The sequence below is a fragment of the Lacerta agilis genome, chromosome 6 (assembly GCF_009819535.1).
Source record: "Lacerta agilis isolate rLacAgi1 chromosome 6, rLacAgi1.pri, whole genome shotgun sequence".
Lineage (NCBI taxonomy): Eukaryota > Metazoa > Chordata > Lepidosauria > Squamata > Lacertidae > Lacerta > Lacerta agilis.
This window is the reverse complement of record NC_046317.1, coordinates 37153859-37178908: the sequence shown is the minus strand read 5'-3', so window position 1 is coordinate 37178908 and position 25050 is coordinate 37153859. Positions and strand designations below refer to the sequence as shown.

Here is a 25050-nt window from a genome sequence, read left to right as displayed (position 1 = left end):
AAATGCAAAGCCCTGTGTCGACATAAAATAAATCTTCAAGAGACATCTGAAAGTCAAAAGCAAGGGTGCCTGATGGATTTCTGCTGGAAAAGCACTCCACAGCATGGGACCAATGGGATTAGATGCTTGGTGACATTAAATGCCTGACTTCCAGTTGAGGCCAGTTGGGCCTCTGTAACAACGAACATCCCTTCTCCAGATGTTATCGGTGATCCAGCTGAGATATAAGGGTCTTAAGGTTTCATGGTCCCAAGTTGTTCAGGGCTTCATAAAGTGACACATGATGTCCCCCATGACGTGGCCTGCAGGTATTTTATATGCAGTTTTATTTAGAAGAGCAATTATTAAACCCATGAGGTTGGTTCAGCTACAAACTTCTATAGTTACAACCCTCTGGATACTAGTGTAGCCATCTTAGATGTGCTTCATATCTGCAAAGTGTACATTTAACTCAGTGGTTCAGGGGGAGAGGAACTGTAGGTGCAGCATTTAGAGTGATAAAAAGGTAAAGGTAAAGGACCCCTGACAGTTAAGTCCAGTCACGAACGACTCTGGGGTTGCAGCGCTCATCTTGCTTTACTGGCCGAGGGAGCCGACGTTTGTCCGCAGATAATTTTTCTGGGTCATGTGGCCAGCATGACAAAGCCGCTTCTGGCGAAACCAGAGCAGCCCACGGAAACGCCATTTACCTTCCCGCCAGAGCGGTACCATTTATCTACTTGCACTTTGACGTGCTTTCAAACTGCTAGGTGGGCAGGAGCTGGGACTGAGCAACAAGAGCTCACCCCATCGCGGGGATTCGAACCACTGACCTTCCAATTGGCAAGAAGAAGAAGAAGAAGAGTTTGGATTTGATATCCCGCTTTATCACTACCCGAAGGAGTCTCAAAGCGGCTAACATTCTCCTTTCCCTTCCTCCCCCACAACAAACACTCTGTGAGGTGAGTGGGGCTGAGAGACTTCAGAGAAGTGTGACTAGCCCAAGGTCACCCAGCAGCTGCATGTGGAGGAGCGGAGACGCGAACCTGGTTCACCAGATTACGAGTCCACCACTCTTAACCACTACGCCACACTGGCCCTAGGCTCAGTGGTTTAGAACACAGCGCCACCCACGTCCCTATTAGGAGTGATATATATAGCCACATCTCATACCAAAACATTTAAACAATAGGACCTAAATCATGGATCAATGTCAATATACAAGATTAGCGTGAATAGGTATATTAATTTGTAAAAAAAAAAAAAAGATTATGCATTGAGGTTGGGCATTGGGCTGGATTATCTTTGATTCTATTTCAAACCAGAATTCCCTCATTTTGACCTCCAGGTCCTCATTCATATATTTTAATGTACATTTTCACATGAAGTCATTTAGTTATCCTGGAAGAAGCAGCCAACTTTGATCATGAATATGATTTGCTGTTCTGCCATAACAATGTGATTATACATTTCAGGGGCTGCTTTCCCCCTAATCGCTGGAAGCAGACAGTTCCCCTGGCTGAAGAAATTACCGGAGTAGCCTTCAATAGTCAGCCTGGGTGGTATAGCATAGAGAGCTTACACAGATCAAGAAAACAAACAACACAGGGAAATATTGAAAGATGTCGATGTGTGTGCAGGAGACAAGGAGAAAGAATGGAAGGAGTTAGACTAAATCGCTATTTACCACAAATCTCTTCTCTTTTTTGCCAGGCTTTGACTGATAAATATCAGCTTAATCCTAACACCGGAAGCTTCAATTACAGGATTAACGTCAGCCAATATAGAGCATAGGAAAAAGTGAAACGGCTGTCCTTGTGGAGGTGCTATATCAGCTCCTTGCTGCCAGTTTATAGTAGCATCAAGACAAATTAACTGCCTCCCTTCAGGAAAACAGAAGAATGTGCTTTTGCTGTTAAAGGGAAAATAACTTCCCAAGCAATAAACATACAAAATTAAATGGTGTGCAGTGTTTTGAAAAGAGCAAGAATGCAAGTTTACTGTGAACTATCTCAATGTGTGCCAGTTTGGTTGCTAGCAGAAAGGCACCTCTGTCTGGCAAGAGCTGATGGCATTGACTTGTGTGCTTATCATGCAACCTGGCTAACCCTTTTGGGAAGCCAGTTACAGGCGTATAGCTATGGATGGAGAAGAAATCCATTCTGGTCCATATTTTAATACAAAGCACAGCTGTTCTTCAAAATGCACACTTGTCTGAATTTTGTGGTGCAGTTCTCCATCCAAATCGTGTGCACAAAAAAGGGCATCTATTGGGTAAAATAATTCACAAGACCCTTGATCCCCTTGATCCCTTGCTTCCAATCCTATGTGCTTTTTAAAAAAAGGAAAAAAGACCTTTTGGAACTCTGTTAGAAATTTGCTTTATTGTCTCTTGCAGATACTATGCAATGAAAACTTTAGTGTAATTTTCTTTCAAATCCTGAGGTTAGAAAGTTGTCACTTATTTTGAAAATGATTTTGTTTTACATCTCACTTCTTGCAGCCAAAGTGCCTGCGATCTCACTAAAACTCAGCCTGATTGATAAGATTTTAATTTTGTTTATATTGTGCTAAAAGGCACCACATTGAGTACCACACAAAGGAAATGACAACTGATGGTGTGGCACATAAGGCAGATTTAAACTTGAGGTTTCCTTTCTCTCTCATTTGCACTTCTAATATTTTTATTTTGGCTGTTCCTGAATGCCAAAGCCCAATGCATTGTACTGTATTATTTAACTTAGTTGTGTTGCAGCAAAACTTCAAATGATCTATCCAACATCGATACAAATATGCAATGGTGGAAAATAAAATTATTTTAAATCAATACTATCAATACTAGGAACATAGAGAGAGAGAGAGAAGAGAGAGAGAGAGAGAGGAGAGAGAGAGAGAGAGATTGTCAGGCAATAAAGAAGAGGTAGCCATTGTGGTGTTCTCAAAGTTTTTGGTTTTTTTTTGGAGTCCAACTCCCATCAATTTCAGCCAGCATGGCCAATGTTGGGAACCATAGTCCACACATTGGTTACACCACTATAGAGTGTAGAATGGGCATATCATTCTCTCTGGAGTACTGAAAGGATCTGAGGGGGGTCAGGTTACTAACAACAAACAGGGACATAAATCACAAAATGGGACAAATAACACACATGCAGGATTTCATTTCAAAAATTCACCTACTGTATTTGGAGAAGAGGTGACTTTTTGTGACAGGTAAGTGCATAATTATGCTTGCATACAGAGGCACCAGCTTCTTCAGCTGATTGAGGGGGGCAATATGACATCACAAGGAGCCAGGGAGCAGGGCCAAAAGCCCTCTGAAAATTGAGGGGGCCTGGCCCCCTCAAAAAATACATCAGGCTCCTAGCAGTTGGCACTTGTGCTTGCATACCATGTAAACTATTTAGCTAGCAAAGTTTAAAATCTGGAAACAAAGCAAGAATGGTGCCATTGAACCAGCCCAACAGATACATGTAAAATATACCATTGATGTGTCCATGTGGAAGGGAGCATGTTCAGCCACATAAGGTAGATTATAGCCTCTTTTATCTATAACAATATAGACCTAAAAGGATAATTACAGATCATTGCTTTCAATGGCTATGTGCCACTGCTGAAGTTTTATAGTCCGGAAGGTTGCACAAGCATTGACCACCTGCCTTTCAAGCTAGTACTTCACTCAAAGATTTTCAAAACAGATAAAAGCTGTATGCTGCTTGTGGTGGGTTTTAATCCACAGCTGCCACAGCTTTCTCTCTCTCCTGCTGGTTGATGTTAATTCTAAACAAGAAGAAAAATAACCATAGAAATATGATGTTCATGGTCCATTTCCAAAGTGCTATATGTGGCATAAATGCACATATTCCATTACGCTAGCTAGCCTGAAACCACTGTGTGCAGCCACCCACACCAACCCACTTTTGTGTGAGCTAACTGAAGTCTGAACTGGCCAGCATGACAGAAAAAAGTCCATTTTGCTGGGTGACATGACAAATTATGAAATTTAAAAAGCCACAGACAGGGACTGGTCTCAGTGTAATGGGAAAAAAGCATACACTCTACCAGTGGGTTGTGGGGAGGGGAGCTCTATTTTTAGAGCATTATATATTTCACTCCCGACTTCCTTGCAGCCATACATCAATTTGCTAAGTGGAAGGAAAAAGCATCACAATTTAGGCTCAGGAAGCCTCAGTTCATGCAGTAGTGACCCAGAAGATAGCTGCTGCTGTGAATGGACTCCTTAAGCACAGCCAGAGGCTGAAGCTACAGAGCCTGTGACCATCAAAGAAATAATACAAGCAAGACACACTGCTCTTTTACATTTCTAGATATAAAACAGAGATATGAATGGGGAAGAAATTCAGTCATCTTTGCATTTTAATGAGGAACTACCTAATTTGTACTTCTCAAACCAAGACATGAACTGAAACACAGCTATCCTTTGAAATTTGCACTTCTCTGAATGTTACAATGCAGCTCTCCAAGTGTATAAAATGCGTTATATTAGGGAAAATAGGCATATACATGCATATATCAGAGAAAATAACAGACAAAACTACATTATATTAAGGGGAACTGTTTGCAAAAATTGATTTATTACGGGAATTTTTCGTGAGAATGTTTTTAAAAAAATGAGAATGTTTTTTTTAAAAAAATGCTGTGGAAATGTGGAGAACTGAGCTTAAGATTTGGAAAACTATGAAACCAAAATTGATAGATTCATCCATCCCCAGTCAAAGACAACTTTTGTTATAGGAAAGTTAGCTACTCAACATGACATTGGTGTTTTATAGTTGGAAATGGTATAAAGGACTAGGAACTGCACATGGTAGTATTATTTGCTCATTTAAGGCTTCAGAGACAGATGCTGCCTTTCTTTAAAGGTCACTGCTTTAGGAATATATCAGTGATGCTCATTTAAGAGTACATTTGCAATTTACTAGAGATAGGTTTCATTTAATTCCATTGGTTAAAGAATCAAGCCAGGCAATACTGAAAGAGGGGATTCTTGTGCTTTTATTCTCCCATTTAAGCATTCCTCGCAGTTGCTCAAATAAGACATGCCAGAATAAAACCTGTCTGCAGACACTGACTAGTTCCATATCATACTAAAAAGAAGGAGACAGATTTAAAGATTCCTAGCACCAATCTGTGCAGCAGCAAAATGAATATATAGTTAAATATTTCCAGGTCCATTTTGGAAAGCAAGCCAGGAAGATACTGGAATCAGCAATTTTCTGTATGTCAGCAAAGAATGCCTCGGCCTCATGGCTGGAAATGTAGCTGTTCATAATCCTCGCTTGCTTCTGCATTGAAAAATAATAATGGCACATAATAATGGCACTCTTAGTCTCTGAGTTGGGCTACTTTGCTTTCTATCACACACTAGCCTTAATGTGTGGCATTTTTAGCATAGGCCAAACATTAAGTGATGATGATGATGATGATGATGATGGTGATGATTTGCATTTCTGGCTGTTAGTAGCCTATAAGAAACTTCACTCCCAAACCCTCTCATTATGTCTCCCAGGTTGCACATCAGCAAGGTGGACAAGTCTGCCAAATAAAAAGTCACCAATGTCAAGCAAAGCAGATATTTGCCCTCTGGGAGTCAAGGAAGCATGGGACAAGGAAAGAGACTGAGTGCGCAATCCTATGCAAGCCATCTCAGATCTAAGCCCTATTGTGTAAGCCCATTTGACTTCTGTGGGGATTACTTCTGAGGAGGCAAGTGCAGGAGCGCACTGTAAAAACAGATGAATTGTGTGTTTTTTTCACTAGAATGATATAATTTTGAACTGGGCTTGATGAAATAAGTAAACAAATTTGCATTCAGCAGACCAGCAGTGTAGATAGAACCTCCAGCCTGAAAGCTAAATGTGGTTCTTTGGACCTCTGTACCTAACCCCCAGGACTCTCCCAGGCTGCCATCCATCTCTCCAGGCCATGCTTCTCCCTAGCCCTGCCCTTGGCTAACTTTACCCAGCTGGAATGTGCCCTTGACCTGTGACAATGCCTCTAGCTTGCTGGTATGAGTGGGTGGGAGGACTTTTGCATGGCAAAAGCACAGCCAAGAGTCGCATCCAGTACTCCATTGACTGCTGGTTCTGGATCTGCACACATTTATTTGCCTTTCATCCCACCCATCACACACCTGCTAGACTGAAAGGGATTCCCCACTTTTGCTGTAATGTTTTCACACTTTGACTCCCCCCCCCAGCATGCTATCCTATATACTCTTCCCTGGGAGTAAGACAAATGAGCTCTGTGTGGTTTACTTCAAATTGCACTTGGACCATTTCATTTTGAAATCTGTACCCGCTTCTGCAGATTGGAAAGTATGTTGGTCAAGACTGCTATATTAGAGGTAAATGAGTGGTAGAAAGCATAAGAACAATTGGGATTGAGGCTGATATGAGAAATCCTGCTATCTGACCCCTGATACAAAATTCCTTCTAAGGTCTAAATCTTTGAAATATCAGTCAGTAGCACATGAGACTCTTAATCTCAGGGTTGTGGGGTTGAGCCCCACGTTAGGCAAAAGATTCATGCCTTGCAGGAGGTTGGACTAGTCTCATGCTCTACCAACTGATCTATCCCATACACATAAAGAACAGGGGCCTTAAAGTCACCCACCAGCTGTTAGTATCTGGATAGCAGACTGAGCAGACACACAGGACATGTGGTCACAGTCTTCCCAACTATAGTAAGATGTACAGTATTTCCATTTAAATTACAATAGTAATTATTTCCACATTTATATCTAGGCACAAATTACAGAAGGCAAATTTCATGCGAATCTGTGCCTTCTTTCTGGTGGTGCATGACATAAGAGGCACTCTGTGCCCACTGTCGATCCTACTGCTATGTTCACAAAAGAGAAACCCATCCGATCACCCCAAGACCATGCCAGGAAAAAAAATGGCAAGTGATAACAAGACATCTGTTTCACTTGCTCTTCAAAATGGTAAATTGAATTTCCTAGAGGCTGAGAAAGAGAAGAAAGCAATGTAGAGTTGCAATAACAAGCTAAGGTGGATAAATAAGGACTGCTGGCATCAGACCAGGCAGATGTGCCATCTGTATAGCTGGCCTTACAAATTCAGCGACACTTGCTAGAAGGTTCATTACAAACAACAAGAAAAACAAAGTAATATTCCTGTTTGGCTAGTGTGAAACATCAGTGCAATTAGGCTTGGCTCAATTAAGCCTGTTGGGAAGCAGTGGGATAGATAGCTCAGTTGGAGAGAGTCTGTTGCTGATAAAGCCAAGGTTGCAGGTTTGATCCCTGTATGGGACAGCTGCATATTCTTGCATTGCAGGGAGTTGGTCCAACTCTATGTTTTTAGGTCTTCCTCAAGAGAAGTAAGATGGCATCTCACCCTACTCTAGGTTTTTAGCTCAGTGTCAATGTTAGGTGACTGGCAATTTTTAAGCATGCTTTATGCAAATGATCCTTATATGGTTGGTTTTTCACACACACATCCCTGCTATCTGATTACAAGTCAGCAAAATTCAGTTCTTGAAGATAAAGCACATCCCACGGAAAACGCAAAACCAGTATCCCATAATCATGCCACAGACGTAATACAATGTAAAAAGCTACAGAAATAACACATGTCTGACTGGCTGGCTGCACTTGTTGCCCAAGATGCGCAACACATTTAATCAAGCTAATCACTACTAGCCAGGCCAATAGATTTTGGAGAATTAGAGGGCAAACTATCTGAAAGGTAATTGCACACAAATATGCACAGAAGGACCCTGCTATTTGTTGGCACAGTCAAATAGAGGCATGTGAATGCAAAGCAGTGACAAAAAGGAGTAGTCACAGTAGTTGTGGCCATTTCCATATACCACATGGCACGGCAGGAACAGTCGGCAGATGGCTTGCCACAAAAACAGACAATTTCCCCAGTGAAAAATCCCCATGCAAGCCCATTCTTCTCCTGAATGGGGCAGGCACTCACAAAGCGATGTCCTAGAAGCCAGTTGGCATTCCCATTTGGATGAAAATGTCACCAGGAACTTTGGACACACAGAACTGTGATTGCATCTGGGGTGTGTTTGGCAGGAGGAGGAAGTGGAAGTAGATGGGGAGAACTTACATAGGGCTTCATGAAAAAGAAAAAGAAAAAGAAAAAGAAAAAGAGGTAGGGAAGAAAGGGAAGGAATGGTTTGCTAAAAGCACACATGTATTGGGAAAAGAAAACAGCACCATAAGAAGGCATGGAATGTTCAGTGTACCAACAGGCAAGATTTGGGGGTTTAAATAGCAGGAAACAACATAGACTAGATAATGTCATTGTAGAGGTCAGACATGCATTAGTTTGTAAATGACATTTGAAAAGGCCAAATGTCATTTTCCAAATAAGAACAGCACAGCTTTTATGATTGCCTAGGTGTCAACCTGCAGAAAATGCTGCAATGAATCCCTGGTGGGCCAATGACAAAGTGAAAAACTAGGCACAGACCAAACTTTGTGGAGGCCCCTGTGAATTCAGTAATGGAATGTCCTCAGGGCCTTACCTGGCATAGCATGGTGCCACCATAAGGCAGCAGAGACAGACTCCCAGGATTGCTGGGTTGGTTCTGCCAGTGCAGCAATGTCTTCTCAACCTCATTTCTACCCCTGCCCCCACCTTATCTGGAAAAACCACTGGGCCAGTAAGATACAATCTAAATCAAATTCCTTATGAATACACAGTTGAAGTGAAGAACAGGTTTAAGGATTTAGATTTGGTGGATAGAGTGCCTGAAGAACTGTGGATGGAGGCTCGTAACATTACAGGAGACAGCAACGAAAACCATCCCAATGAAAAAGAAATGCAAGAAAGCAAAGTGGCTGTCCAATGAGGCCTTACAAATAGCGGGGGAGAGAAGGCAAGCAAAATGCGAGGGAGATCGTGAAAGATACAGGAAATTGAATGCAGATTTCCAAAGAATAGCAAGGAGAGACAAGAGGGCCTTTCTAAACGAGCAATGCAAAGAAATAGAGGAAAATAACAGAATGGGAAAAACCAGAGATTTGTTCAAGAAAATTGGAGATATGAAAGGAAGATTTCGTACAAAGATTACCACAATTAAGGACAAAAGTGGAAAGGACCTAACAGAAGCAGAAGACATCAAGAAGAGGTGGCAAGAATACACAGAGGAATTATACCAGAAAGATATGGAGGTCTCATACACCCCAGGTAATGTGGTTGCTGACCTTGAGCCAGACATCCTGGAGAGTGAAGTCAAATGGGCCTTAGAAAGCCTCGCTAACAACAAGGCCAGTGGAAGTGATATTCCAGCTGAACTATTTAAAATTTTAAAAGATGATGCTGTTAAGGTGCTACACTCAATATGCCAGCAAATTTGGAAAACTCAGCAGTGGCCAGAGGATTGGAGAAGATCAGTCTACATCCCAATCCCAAAGAAGGGCAGTGCCAAAGAATGCTCCAACCACCGCACAATTGCACTCATTTCACACGCTAGCAAGGTTATGCTTAAAATTCTACAAGGCAGGCTTAAGCAGTATGTGGACCGAGAACTCCCAGAAGTGCAAGCTGGATTTCGAAGGGGCAGAGGAACCAGAGACCAAATTGCAAACATGCGCTGGATTATGGAGAAAGCTAGAGAGTTCCAGAAAAACACTACTTCTGCTTCATTGACTACGCAAAAGCATTTGACTGTGTCGACCACAGCAAACTATGGCAAGTTCTTAAAGAAATGGGAGTGCCGGATCACCTCATTTGTCTCCTGAGAAATCTCTATGTGGGACAAGAAGCTACAGTTAGAACTGGATATGGAACAACTGATTGGTTCAAAATTGGGAAAGGAGTACGACAAGGCTGTATATTGTCTCCCTGCTTATTTAACTTATATGCAGAATTCATCATGCGAAAGGCTGGACTGGATGAATCCCAAACCGGAATTAAGATTGCCGGAAAAAATATAAACAACCTCAGATATGCTGATGATACTACCCTGATGGCAGAAAGTGAGGAGGAATTAAAGAACCTTTTAATGAGGGTGAAAGAGGAGAGCGCTAAATATGGTCTGAAGCTCAACATCAAAAAAACTAAGATCATGGCCACTGGTCCCATCACCTCCTGGCAAATAGAAGGGGAAGAAATGGAGGCAGTGAGAGATTTCACTTTCTTGGGTTCCATGATCACTGCAGATGGTGACAGCAGTCACGAAATTAGAAGACGGCTGCTTCTTGGGAGGAAAGCAATGACAAACCTAGACAGCATCTTAAAAAGCAAAGACATCACCTTGCCGACAAAGGTCCGTATAGTTAAAGCTATGGTTTTCCCAGTAGTAATGTACGGAAGTGAGAGCTGGACCATAAAGAAGGCTGATCGCCGAAGAATTGATGCTTTTGAATTATGGTGCTGGAGGAGACTCTTGAGAGTCCCATGGACTGCAAGAAGATCAAACCTATCCATTCTCAAAGAAATCAGCCCTGAGTGCTCACTAGAAGGACAGATCCTGAAGTTGAGGCTCCAGTACTTTGGCCACCTCATGAGAAGAGAAGACTCCTTAGAAAAGACCCTGATGTTGGGAAAGATGGAGGGCACAAGGAGAAGGGGACGACAGAGGATGAGATGGTTGGACAGTGTTCTCGAAGCTACTAACATGAGTTTGGCCAAACTGCGGGAGGCAGTGAAGGATAGGCGTGCCTGGCGTGCTCTGGTCCATGGGGTCACGAAGAGTCGGACACGACTGAACGACTGAACAACAACAAAGTGATGCTGCTACCAGGGAAGCCGAATCTGGAGTGGTGCCCTGCCCAACTGGCCACTCCTGAATGTTCTCAATCAGAAAAGAAGTTAAAACAAACAAATTCTCATTATTATTTTTGCAAAATATTGTGCTAAAATGAAAGGCAACACATTGTTCCTAACAGATTACCCCACCCCCATAAATTGCTATTCTAAACAAGCTTGACAATGCTCTTTTACATGTTCTGGTTAAAGGAACATGAGGGCATTATGAGTGCAGTTTCTCCACAATTTTCAATATACCACACCCACTTAACCAATACGGAAGGAGTCAAAACTGCTGGAAACCTTTTAGATTTTGGAGTGTGCTATGTTGGAATGGGTGGAACTGGAGCACTATGGGAACCAAAATGCTTCCCAGATGCTCTAGGCACTACCCTTGACATTAACCAATGGGGCAGAATTGTTAAACCACTGGAAACACAGGAAAACCTAAGTGGGAAGATCTCTGCCAATCTTTCTCATACACATTAAAATGTGAACTGAATTTCTTACTCACCCCAGTACCAAGTGCTACAATAGGAGAGAAATAATAATAAACAGAAATGGAACAAAGAATAGATACCTGTACATATTTTTTCCCCTCTTACTCCTTCCACACCCAGTTCTTACTCAGCTTCTGCCTAGTATAGCAATGAATCTGGAAATTGCTATCAGATGAGACGAGCTCATTTTAAAGACCGTGCTTGTTAATCAGTTCAGATGTTCCTTTGACAGACCATCACAGCAGTCAGCTGCAATGGAATTTTCCCATAATCCAATTTGATGCTCATTCTGACTGGTTAGGCAGCCATCATGCCCCATAAAGTCACCATGTATAGCTGACAGGTATTGGGGCGAATGTTTCAGAAGATATTGCAAAGACCATACTCCCTCACAGCAGGAGATATTTTGTGCATTGACATTTAGAGACAAGTCAAAGCTGTCCTTTGTAGTTATGAGTAAGTTGTTTACTAAAAACCATATGCCTTGGTTTTCCTGCCATGCCATCCAAATTTACTGTTGTTGCTTTATTTACTGATCAAATTCTGGGTGAATATAATTTAGAGAAGACTTGGGGACTTTTGTGAATAAAAAAATAAGCCTTGTTGAAATATGTAGTTTTGTGTACTGATAATTCATTTTATGTTTGTGTGGGGGTTTTAGAGGAAGGAAGAGAGGAAGGAAAGGGCAATGATTTAAAAGCCAGTTGTTTTATCTAGAAGGTTGAAATTTGTAATCCGAAAAGAAACTAGATGCATTGCTTAAAACACACACACACCATTTGGCCTACAGTAGTAGATCATCCCCAGAAGGAAGCTTGGTAACCAATGTGTGCCCCTCTGAACCATAGCACCATGGAACAGGTGAAATATGCACACAAAATATTGTATGATTGAGAATTAGATATAACTAGGAAGGAAAGCTAGACTGTAGATGTAGAGTAAGGTTAAGTGTTTAAGACAGATGAATATAAGTTAAGAAAAATAGTTAAGACTGAATATTTAGGTAAGTTTTATAAATACGATTTGATAAGATGTTTAGAAATTACTAAAGATGATAGACAAGGAACGCTGGAAGGGGAGATAGGAGGAAGTCTATTACAATGTGAGGAATAAATATCAGGTATAAGATATATTGTATGTTTTTATGTTTGTGTTTGTTGGTTTTAAATGTGGATGTGTATTTCTTTTTTATGTGTTAAAAATTTTCAATAAATATAATTAAAAAAGAGAGAAATATGCATACAAAAGTGGGAGACCTTCTTGGTGAAATATAAGGGGATGCTCTGGAAGCCTTTTCAGAACTGCTGTGAGTCTCTCCAGAATTCTCTTATTTATTTATTTATTATTTATTTATTTATTTATTTATTTAAATATTTTTATTAAACAAATTTAACAAAACAAATTATCAATCAATATATCCAATTACATCCCCCCCCAATCCCTTCCTCTCCCACCCTCCAAAGACTTCCCTCAGCTCCCCTCTCTGGTTTGTTTATACATATTATTCTCTGCATGTTGTAAAATTGTGTACCGGTATATCATTACCTTATCTATTGCATGTTCTATTTCTAAATTTGTGGATGTTTATTCAAAACCTGCCAAGGAGTCCAAATCTTTTTGATGTCTTTTTAAACAGTTTGTAAAAAGTTCCCATTCTTCCTTAAAATCACGGTTGTCCTTCTCATGTAGTTTATATGTTAACTTTGCCATCTTTGCATAGCTCATCAGTCTTTCTTGCCCAGAATTCTCATATTTAGATCATGGCATGCCAAGATAGAGGACTGAGATTGTGGGCACAAAACTGGAAACAGAGGAGAGGGACAGGGGGTCATAGTCTGGTTGCACCTCTGCCTCCATTCATGTAACTAATCTGTGCACTGACGCAGTTTGTGAATCAGCCCTCAGTGCCTGCGGTTCACTCAGAAGCAACTCAATGTGTTTTTACAGTGGCTAAGCCCTCTAGGCCATATCAGTTTAATGCAGGGGTGGTTAATCTGTTCTTCTTCTTTGGCCCAAGGGTCACATTTACCCCCTTTGGGGGCCACACACCAGTGGTGGGTGTAGCCACCACACATTCTCACACACAACCACTCCTTATTGACAAACTGGACACCTAACCTTCATGGTGAAATGTGATCCTGAATAGACAGACAATGCCTTATATGGTATGAAAGGGAAGGTGAAGCCAGAACTAGGACTGAAGGACACTTATAAGGTCTGCATAAGTGAGCTTATTATGATTGTTGTATCATCACTTTTAGGCAACAATAGAGTCATTGTGAATCATTTGCAGTCTCTGGAATTCATTAAGCAACCTACCTTCCTGTGGCATCTTGAAGGGCCAGAAAAATGTAGGGTTTGTCACCCCTCATCTTAAACAAGAGGCTTTAAAAGTATTACCTACATGTGCAAAGCAATACATAGGAGATGCATTCATGAGGAATGCATGTCTTTCTTTGGACTAATCCCACATTCTTGCTAAGACTCTGCAGGAAACCAAAGAGAAAAGTGGAGGAATAGTTGTTTCTAAAAGGCAAAGGAAAGACATACAAAAGTCAAGCCTTTTAATAAACCTGTGATATGTCAATTTAATCCCCTACACTTAGTATAGGGACGCGGGTGGCACTGTGGCCTAGGGCTTGTCGATCGGAAGGTCAGCGGTTCGAATCCCCGCCAGGGTAGGCTCCTGTTGCTCGGTCCCTGCTCCTGCCAACATAGCAGTTCAAAAGCATGTCAAAGTGCAAGTAGATAAATAGGTACCACTCTGGTGGGAAGGTAAACGGCGTTTCCGTGCACTGCTCTGGTTCGCCAGAAGCGGCTTAGTCATGCTGGCCACATGACCTGGAAGCTGTACGTCGGCTCCCTTGGCCAATAAAGTGAGATGAGCGCCGCAACCCCAGAGTCGTCCGTAACTGTACCTAACGCTCAGGGGTCCCTTTACCTTTACCTTTACCTTTACACCTATCTGCAAGAACATTGTTCAGTTATGCTTCTTTAGATAATGTGCTGTCCAAAACGAGTAAAAAACAGTGGTTATGTTTTTATTGTCCCTTACTGCTAAGTGCTAAAGGAAGCAAAGCATTCTTGCAATAGTATTCACACAATTATTTTCTATGCCATCGAGCGCAACTGTCTGTGCTTGGGATCTTGGGACAGTTATCTTCCCTCACACCCCAAAAGGGGGGGGGCATGTACCAACAGAAGTGCAGGGTAACAAAATATCAAGACGAAATACTAAATGTAAATGCTGCTGCTCTACGAGAAAATATTCAACTGTGTATGGATAATAAATTCTAAGCAGTGTAAATCATGCCTACAAACCTTCATTATTTTAGTAACTACTGCACAGCTCTTGAAGTTTTCTTTACAGCAGGTATTAATTTAAGTTATGAGGTAACAGCAGGATGGGATAAAATTAATCGCAAACTTGAAGCAAATAGTATTTTTAATAGAATTCTAATAAATCTACATTTTAAAATAGACCTCACTCAACATCAGGAAGGGGACACTGAAAAAATGAATATTTAGGTCAGGAATTGACTCCAGTGCTGCATCTTCATCATAGTACCATGGTAACCATAAAGGTAAAGGGACCCCTGACCATTAGGTCCAGTTGTGTCTGACTCTGAGGTTGCGGCTCTCATCTCGCTTTACTGGCCGGGTCATCTGGCCAGCATGACAAATCCGCTTCTGGCGAACCAGAGCAGCGCACGGAAACACCATTTACCTTCCCGCCGGAATGGTACCTATTTATCTACTTGCACTTTGACATGCTTTCGAACTGCTAGACGGGCAGGAGCTGGGACCGCGCAACAGGAGCTCATCCCGTCGCGGGGATTCGAACCGCCAACCTTCTGATCAGCAAGCCCTAGGCTTTGTGGTTTAACCCACAGCGCCACCCACACCCCTTATGGTAACCATAGATAACAGTAAAAGAAAGAGACCCATTGAGAATCATGTTGTGAGGTGTATTGTTTTTTTAAAAAACAAAGACTTACTACAGTGTAATTAAAAGTATCATTTGCTTTAAACCTAGTATCAGATTGAGTGGCAGGCAGCTGTTTGAGAGAAGTCAGGAGCTATGCCAAAAGAATTAGCACCATGGGAAAAACCACACCCAGTAGGGTTCAGAGGAACGTCCCATCCCAAATAGAAAAAGCAACTGGGAAGGGTCCAGTGGCTGGCCTGGGTAGGTGAGGCCAGGCCAGAACCTCATAATATGTTCCTGCCCAAGACATTCTGGTATGGAGTACCAGTGTTCACCAGCATCTGGCTGGCACACAGAGCTCTAGCTAGCCCTAGTGCCTTCTGCCACCTAGTGAAAATCATAGTTCACAAATGTAGCTAGCCCTAGTGCCTTCTGCCACCTAGTGAAAATCATAGTTCACAAATGTAGAAATATGCATGCTGCAGTGTCTTCATTATCCCCCCCCTTCAGACTCTCACACTTCAGGGAAATACGTTCTTCATTGTATAGAATGTCACCTGAAACAGCTGAGTAACAAGAAGGCTCAAACTGGAGTGGGAAGAAGAGGTAGCATGCCACCATTTTGCCCACAAAGGTGATGCACTTAGTAAAGATCTGAGCTATAACAAAACTGTATTGTCTGTATTATATAAGTGGTGGGCCCAAAATGTGGGCAAGTGGTGGCAAAAAGGGAATTGAGAACATAAGAGGAAGCTGCTAGGTCAGGCCAAAAGTCCATCTAGTGAGAGCTTCCCACTCTCACAGTGGACAACCAGAGGCCCATGGGAATCCCAAAACAGAACCTGAGCATGATAGCACCCTCCCCACCTGCAGTGGACAGCAACTGGTATTCAGAGGCATACTACTAACAGAAGTAGGGAAGAAGGTCTAGGAAGAAATGCAAAACCATTGTTGTGACAGTTGGCATTCTGATTTCACACCGTATCTAACTGCCTTTACATTGTGATGCTATATAATGAAGTAGACAAGGAAAGGCAGCTATGATTAGAGGAAGGGAGTTTATTATACAGCAAATGTGTACTACAGATAGGTAAACAAGATTAGAGAGACAGAGAGGTGATATGTCTGCGTGTATGTATGGCAGTTTTTGGCCATCCAATCCATTCGGGTGATCAGCTACTGGAATCCTGCATTCCACTTGGAAATGCCTCTCCTTACTTACATTGTAAATACCATCTCTTGACTGAACCACGAACAGGCACCAGTTCCAAGGTGAAAACTTTACATACTGCTGCTGGCATGTTTCTTGCTTCAGATCACCCTCCCCCACCCTTTGATTGTCCAGAAAAAAGCCATTGCATATTGGCTATCTGCAACATTGGCCATGCCTGTCATCATGCCATTGATTGTGGTCCACAGCATGCAGCACCATATCACTTGTCTCATTTTCTTGGTCACAGTCTGCCTGACATGCCTACCGGCTGTTGAGTACAGACTTGTGATTATGGCTCTTAAGAAGTCAAACTGCATATCTATTGTGCAGTGTTGTTTGTTTGCTTGTTTTGAGAAAAAGGAGTGGGGAATGGAGTGCTGCATTAACAATAACATATAAAAAGAAAGCATTAGCATCGCTGAAAACAAGAGGGAACACATACTTTGCTAATGGGCTATTGTCTCAATATTGATTCCAATGTCATTTCCTTATAGAAAGTAACAGCAACTAAAAATATATATATATATATATATAATATATATATATCAAAAGAAAAAGAGGATATCAAGGGATGGAGAGAGGGGGGGGGGGAGAGGGAGAGAGAGAGAGACTCATCTTCAGTATCATCATTCCATTTAAAAGAAAATTTTACTTCCAGGCTTTTGCACCGGGCTTGAACATAATTCAAGAGAGCTATTCACATCTCAGATGGCAGATAACCATATTTGAAGAGACCGAGTCCATTGCTAAAACCGAGTGTTTAAACACTTCTGAGCAAAAGGGTGCTCTATGGCATTCAAATTCTGTTTCATGTTGTCCCTGCAAGGCTGGAATAGGCAGGGAATTTAAGTGACATTTAATTCACACCTTCAAGCCATTTAATCAGACCTAGCAGCCGGACCAAGTGCTGTCAGAAGCAATGGAAGATGGGAATGAAAGGAACAGTAGCAGCTGGGAATGCTCTGCTTAAGGAAAGGGGATGGGCTGCCCAGATGTTGTTCTCTGAAGAGCAGCAGAAGTGACATGATGAAAGGCCTTTAACAGAATCTAGCTTGCAGATGATGCAAGCAGAGTAGGCTGGAAAACAGGGGATAAAGAAGTGAGTCTTGTAAGCCCACTGTGCATTTCACTTCCAAGCAAGAAAAGCATGAAACCTGCACTTAGATTGGGCATGTAAATGTGTGTGGGGGGGGGATCACTGCAAATATATCTTGCACTGTGCACTCACACAGAGAAGCTGATGGGTCATAATTTCCAAGCATTGTGTATATTCCACGCATGTAGCAGGAAAATACATATACCACACATGAAAGAACAACACACATCCTACCATTTTTCCTACATCAAAGTAGGAAAAAGCATTAGCATATGAAATAGCCTGAAGAAGTTAGCCTGAAAGGAATGTGTGCTTCTGTGCAAATAAGAAGGATCTGAGTATTCTACCCAGCTAGTAGCAGGAATCTTTTTCACTGTGCTCTGCAAGAGAGGACCTCCTGCAGGGACCATCTCATCAGGAGGCCTGTTCCACACAATGCAGGAAACAAGCCATTGGTACCATTACAATTACATTACATTACACAGAGCCTAGGGCTCGCCGATCAGAAGGTCGGTGGTTCAAATCCCTGTGACGGGGTGAGCTCCCGTTGCTTGGTCCCAGTTCCTGCCCACCTAGCAGTTCGAAAGAACATAAAAGTGCAAGTAGATAAATAGGTACCACTCCAGCGGGAAGGTAAACAGTGTTTCTGTGCGCTGCTCTGGTTCACCAGAAGCAGCTTAGTCATGCTGGCCAGATGACCCGGAAGCTGTACGCTGACTCCCTTGGCCAATAATGCAAGATGAGCATCGCAACCCCAGAGTCAGACACGACTGGACCTAATGATCAGGGGTCCCTTTACCTTTTTACCATTACATAGCCAGTGCATCTCGATTGTCTTTTCTTCATCACCTTCTGAAGAACTTCCTTTTTAAAAAACAATCCTTTTAAGTGGGGAGCTTTATCCTAGTCTCCATTTGAATATATAAACTTGTTTTAAAGCAATAAAAAAATAAGCAAAATTTGGTTTCTCACCTTGGCTATAGTGAACAGAAACTGCAGGACCAAATAGTTGGACTGACATTTATTTTCACACTTGCATCATTTTCCTAATGAGAAGAGGCACTGCTATTTTACACCAGGGGTGGTAGAACCTGCGAACTATAGAAGTTGGACTTCCAATTCACAGCCAGCATGACAATGAATGGAGATGTAAACCAACAATATTGGGAAGGCCAAAGGTTTGCCATTGCTGTTTTACATCAAGAGAAAACACCTCGCTAGAGTGGGCTAGCATGCTTGTAACATGAGGAAGTATTAAAATTCTAAAGTTTACATATGCAAATACTGCCATTTTCAATTTCATTTTTTTGCTAGCAAAGTTGCTTTTATTCTATCCATTCATGCAGCCTTTCAGAAAGCATGGCTCCTAAGGCAGTTTACAATTAAAGGAAACCACAAGATTAAAAATCATTCACAATTAAACTAATCCCAACCTTAAAAAATGTTTAAAAGCTTAACCTAATAGTGGCAACAGCGGGAAGATCAATACAGAGTCAAAATAACCTTCCCTCCCACACACACCACGGATGAGAGAATCTGTCAATTTCAGCTTCTCTCAACTTCTCATTTTTCCAATCTTAAATTTAGCTCTCCACATTTCTACATCAACTTGCATTTTAAAAAAAAAGTCGTCATGAAAATTCATCAGCATTTTGGTGCACATTTATTCTAATATTCAGGAGTTTTATGCATCTTGCTTTATGTATACATTTTTTGCAATTTCCCTTAATATAATGCATTTTTGTATGTTAAGGTACCAATACTTTCATTTTAATACTCACTTTACCCTAGTGTGTGCATTTTTTGTATACATTACTTGACTAGAGAACTTTGCACAATTCAAATAAATGTGAATTTCAACGGATGCCTGTTTCAGCTCGCATAATTTCAGAAAGTATGAATTAGGTAGAACTGAATCAAATCCCCCCCCCCCCATCTCTACCCCCACCCAAACTCAGCAGGAATAGTTTTGTAATCTAATTGGTGAAGGCACAGCAGCAAAAGGTAAATTTTCATTCCCCTCTGAAACGAGAGGGAAGAGAATTGGGGGTATTTAAGTCATACTCAGAGCAGACTCAATGAAATCAATTGGGCCAACAGTTTGACTCCACCCACAAAGGCACACTCCTCCACTGTCTCCCGAGACAGACAGATGCCAATAAGTCCACTGATTTCAACAGCTCTATCCTAAGTATGGCACCGTAGTTGCCAATCACCCTGTGTCTCTTCCCCTCTTGTTATAACTTATTGGAAAGAAAAAGAAATGGTATTTTACCAGCTTAATAGATACATCTGAGATACTTTGAATTGTTGCTAATACAAAAAAGGCCCTTTCTCAGCACATTGAGCTGGTTTACCTAACACGGTAAGCCAAAATATGGCTTGCAGAGATTGCACAAACATGTGGACTCTCAGAGAGGAGCTCACAGCTGCATTACTCCTCCACCTTCCTAACTAAACCAAGGTTTGACTTAATGTGCCTTCCAAGTGGAGACTCGTGGTTACACTGTCTCCTCACTAACCATGAGTGGCAACCAAAGTTTGTTCCAAAAGACCCATCTTTGAAACAGTGTGGAACACTGGGTCAAAATAGACCCCTTAAAAAAAGAACAGACCTCTCAACAATACTGATATTCAACCCATCACAGGGATTGTGAGATTCCGGCATTGCAAAGGGCTGGACTAAATGTCCCTTGGGATCACTACAATTCTAAGAGTCTATGATTCGATCCTCTTGAAGAGCTGGTTACATACAATTGAGCCCTCCTACTATTGTGATTTGTTGTTTCAGATTGTGTTGTTAATTTAACATTAATAAGAGCTAATAAAAATGCAGTGTCATTTATTTATATTGTGTCCCCCCAAAGCATCCCAGGGCAGAAACTGAAGTGTCCACATGAAGTTGCTCATCCATGTGGATGGATACGTATACTGATTTCACTGAGACCATTTCTTTCTCTGGTGCTCTTGAGCTGTGCAGTAAAATAATCATACTGAGTAGCAACACAAAAGCAGTTTGCTGGGTGGGAAGGATGGCCAATCACCAAACAGTTTGGGTTTTGGAGCTCCTTCTTTCTTTGTGAATGGAATCTGACTTGAGGCATCAAAGGGTGCTCCAAAGGCTATAATTCCATCAAGTCAGAAAGGCTTCAAAATCAAGAGTTAGAAAACAAATCCCCATGGGTAGCTTTCACATTACACAATGTGGGAGTTAACAGTAATAATTTAGAGCACTTAGTACATTCTATATGTTTCCAACATGTTGCATAAACATTAATCTTCTCACCACCCTTGTAAAGTAAGATTATTATCCCAATCTTGAAACATGGGAATGAAGTACTTAACCATAGTAAATACATTCTTAACATTTCCTGTATAATTTCTGTTTTGCACGATGCCATCATGGAAGTAATCATGTGCTTGGGGAGACACACTTCCAGATGTTTGCAAAAAAGAAAAAGAAAAAAAGGCAAATAGGTTTTAAAGAGTATTTCTATTTGTTTCTCTTTATTTCTGCACAGGCTTATTTCAGATACTGTGACAGTGTTAGCGCTAATCGGGATTCTTGTCTCCAGAGAGACCGCAGAGGATCTCTCTGCAGCATTTGTAAATTAAACCCAGGTTAGTAATAGCTATACGTCCTCAGTGCTTTGCAGAGAAGTTAGAAATTATATACCTTTTCCACAGAACTACGTGAATATGTAGTTTGGGATTCATGAGGACATAAGAAGAGCTTTCTGGATCAGACCAATGGCCCATCTAGCTCAGGATCCTGTTCCCACAGTGGCCAACCAGATGCCTAGCAAACCAGCAAGCAGGATTTGAGTAGAAGATCACTCTCCCCTCCTGTGGTTTCCAGCAACTGGTATTCAGAAGCATTGCTGCCTTCAGCTGTGAAGGCAGAGCACAGCCATCATGGCTAGTGGCCACTGCGAGCGAGCCCGCTCCTCCATCAATTGATCTAATCCCCTTCTAAAGTCATCCAAGTTGGTGGCCATCACTTCTTCCTGTGGGTGCAAGTTTGATATGTGCTGCATGAAGAACTTTCTTTTATCTGACTTGAATCTTTTAACATTCAGTTTCATTGGGTGTCCACGAGTTCTAGGGTTGTGAGAGAAAGGGAGAAAAACTATCCTGTATCCACTTTCTCCACGCCATGCACAATATTAACTTCTATCATGTCATTTTACTCGTTTTTTCCCCTCTAAAATAAAGTCCCAAATGCTGCAACCTTTCTTCATAGGGGAGTCACTTGATCATTTTGGCTTCCTTCTTCTGAACCTTTTCCAACTCTACAATATCCTTTTGCAGGTGGTGGCCAGAACTGTATACAGTATTCCAAATGTAGTCACACGCCAGATTTGTATAATAGCATTATAATACTGGAAATTTTATTTTCAGCTCCTCTAATAATCCCTAGCATTGAATTTGCACTTTTCACAGCTGCTGCACACTGGGTCACAATCTTCATTAAACTATCTATTAAGACCCCGAGATCTTGTTCCTGGTCCAGCACCTGTAGTTCAGACCCCATGAGGGTATAAGTGAAATTAATATTTTCCTGCCCCAACGTGCATCAGTTTACACTTGTTTCCATTGAATTTCAGTAGCCATTTTATTGCACATTCAATCAGTTTGGAAAGGCCCTTTTGGAGCTCATAGCAATCCCTTTTGGTTTTAACAACCCTGAACAATTTAGCATCATCAGCAAACCTGGCCATCTCACTGATCACTCCTAACTCTAGGTTGTTTATGAACAAGTTAAAAAGCACAAGTCCTGATACTGATCCTTGGGGGACTCCACTTTCTACTTCTCTCCATTCAAGAACTGTCCATTTATTCAGATGCAGGGCAGTAATTTTGTGGCACTCAGCAGGGCCCCATCTGCACCTTACATTTAAAGTAACCTCATAACACTTTCAAATGATCCTGGGTAGTGTAGTTTTAAAGGGTGCTGAGAGTTGGTAGGAAACCCCAATTCCCCTTACAGAGTTGTAATTCTCACAGTGGTTTAACAGCCAATTCCACATTGAATGTTGGCCTCTGCTCCACAGGATGCATGCCAGGAATGAATGCTGCCCAAGTGGGCAATGCGCACATGCACACACACACAAATATGACACGAGGGTGGGGTTGGTGCAATTATGATTTTGCACTTTCCACAATATTTATTCCAACATTATTGTTGAGGTTTGTTGTAAGCGACTTTGGACACAGCTCACTGTGCAAAAGCATCATGTAAACAAACTAATGTATACTTTAGTTACGCTTTCAAGTTTCTTCTTAGCAACGACAAAAACCTGGAAGCACCATTAACTTAAAAACAAGCATAGGGAAAAGAGAGAACTGCAGCCTTCCCAATGGCTTGCAGCCCTTATTAAGGCTTCAAGAACAGTCACTTTGTCCACAGTGAAATAGAAAACCTATCTTCATTGAACCAGGCTCCTTCTCCCCACCCCCACCCCTTAAGCACAGTCTGTTCTCCTCTGCACAGTTGGGTGGCCAGATGGAGGGGGGGGAGTTAAGAGGAGGACAGGGCTTGTCATACATGCTACCCCCCTCTCTTCTGCAGTACAGTACTATTAAAAGGTGCAGGATTTCTGCCCTCTCTTTTTCATCCAGCCACTGCACTGCCCTACCTCCCTGCCCAGGCATTTCTATGAGCTTTCAGCTGGTGTGACACAATTGGTGGTGGGGTCTTACATTCTGGCAGAGGCCTTAGTGCCGCAGAGGGAGATTAGTAGCCTATCAAGGATGCTTTGTTTACAGCTGATACACAGCATGTCTCTTCAAGGAGAAAATAATTTATCTCATCTGTAGCTTCTCATATGCCCAGATTTGGTGTTCTGGGCTTCTAAGGCCTTTTGTTTGTTTTTCTTAAGGGTTTTTAACTGTTTCCAAAGAAGCTGCTCTATAAACATAGTTTTTGAGGTCAGGGCAGATCCTCTCTTTCTTGGTAGTGGAAACACTAGGCTACAGTAAGCCTGCTGCATCATTCCCATTATGCAAGTACAGAACTTGCCCTAAGATATGTGTTAATAGTGTACATCTGTTTGCTCCACTAAACAGATACAGAGCACCCATTTAGTTTGCAATGCTCTTTCCTTTGTTTATTCATCACTCTGTTTCTTTGCTCAGCCTTTGTGAATTACTTAGATCAGGTGCTCCACCAAAGCTGAAACGCTCATCAAGTCACTTGCAAAATGGTATGTTAATACCATAGAGAGTTTATACACGAAACATCAAATCTAAGAATAGCAGAGTTAAAAGTTATTACGAATGCAGAGGTTTGCAATTTCATCACTTATCCTGAAGGAACAGTCTGCCTTTCACAGTTGTAGTTATGGCATGGATTTTGACACAGCCTTTCCCTGATTCAAGGTCATCCAATAATAGCTAATATCTTCTTCTCTAACAGTGAACGGGTTAGCATGTACTGATGGCTATGTCGCCAAGATGGGTTGCACAGAGAACCCAGTGGAAGAAGGTATCTGCATGCTTCAAAGAATGCATACACACACACAGGGGATGGGAATAAAAACAACACTGCACATGCTCAGTGGAAAACCCTGAGCAAAAACATTCCTGCTAGGAGAGATAATCCAAGTGTAACATTTTACTGCAGGTCCCATTTGTCACATCTAATCTATTTGGCATCTCTCATTCACCAGAAGGACACCTAGGCTGGTATCCCACATTAAGATGCCTCATTATGTTAGCCTGTGCCAAGAAAAATGAGCTTCATTTCACACTGATAATTTGTGTACGAAAGCATCATACATGTGTGGAACTGGTGGAAGTAATTCTAACCACAAGTAATCTCAGTGGCCCGGTCAAGGAAGAAAATGAGGACTTTTCAAAAGCACTGCAGAGGGTGGAATTTGAATAGTAGTAGCTTGCATGACAAGCAACACCTGATGAAGCTTCCCCTGTTTTGTTTTTTATCTGTCCATCCAACAAGTTACAGCCACTGAAAAGGTGATGTCACATTCTCAAGCTGTACAATTTCACTTGCAACATTTTTTTGTTTTGTTTCATAGACATTAGTATATACTATTTGTATCTAAAATACCACAAGTGATTTCCACATGACAAAAAAGAGCAAGAAAACAATGCACAAGTCAAACATCCATAACAACCAAGCTCTCCATGATGGTGTATGCAAACATTGGCCTCTTCCCTGACATTCAGATTATCTCTGTGTGGGAAAATGTCATTTGCAATGCAGCCTTTGCTAGTGGAAGTATTTGCCGCTGAAAGGCAATGCAGGCTTCATAAACAAAAAAGTATGTGCCCCATGCATTATTTTTAACAATGGAAAACTGAGCAAGATTTGTTGATTATTGTAGCCCTATTTGCACACCCTGTGTTGACATGTTGCTTCTAGCTTCTCCAGCTTGTTTTTTTAAAAACAAAACACAACCCAACATAAGAACCAACAACCCTTCCCCTGTTTGTTCTGTCCAAGCCTGTTAGTTGATGAGACAGCATCAGAAACTTTATGAGTTTTTTGGGGGGACCCATTACCTCAGTTCATGAAATTCAGAGAAAAATGCCCAGTGTTGTGAGGTTTTTTT

The 25050-nt window shown here is 41.6% G+C and overlaps 1 protein-coding gene across 9 annotated transcripts in view; it reads right to left on the bottom strand.

Moving 5' to 3' along the window:
* The window catches only part of DAB1 (DAB adaptor protein 1), a 561275-nt gene that overhangs the window by 496521 nt on the left and 39704 nt on the right, over positions 1–25050 (bottom strand). The window lies entirely within an intron of this gene.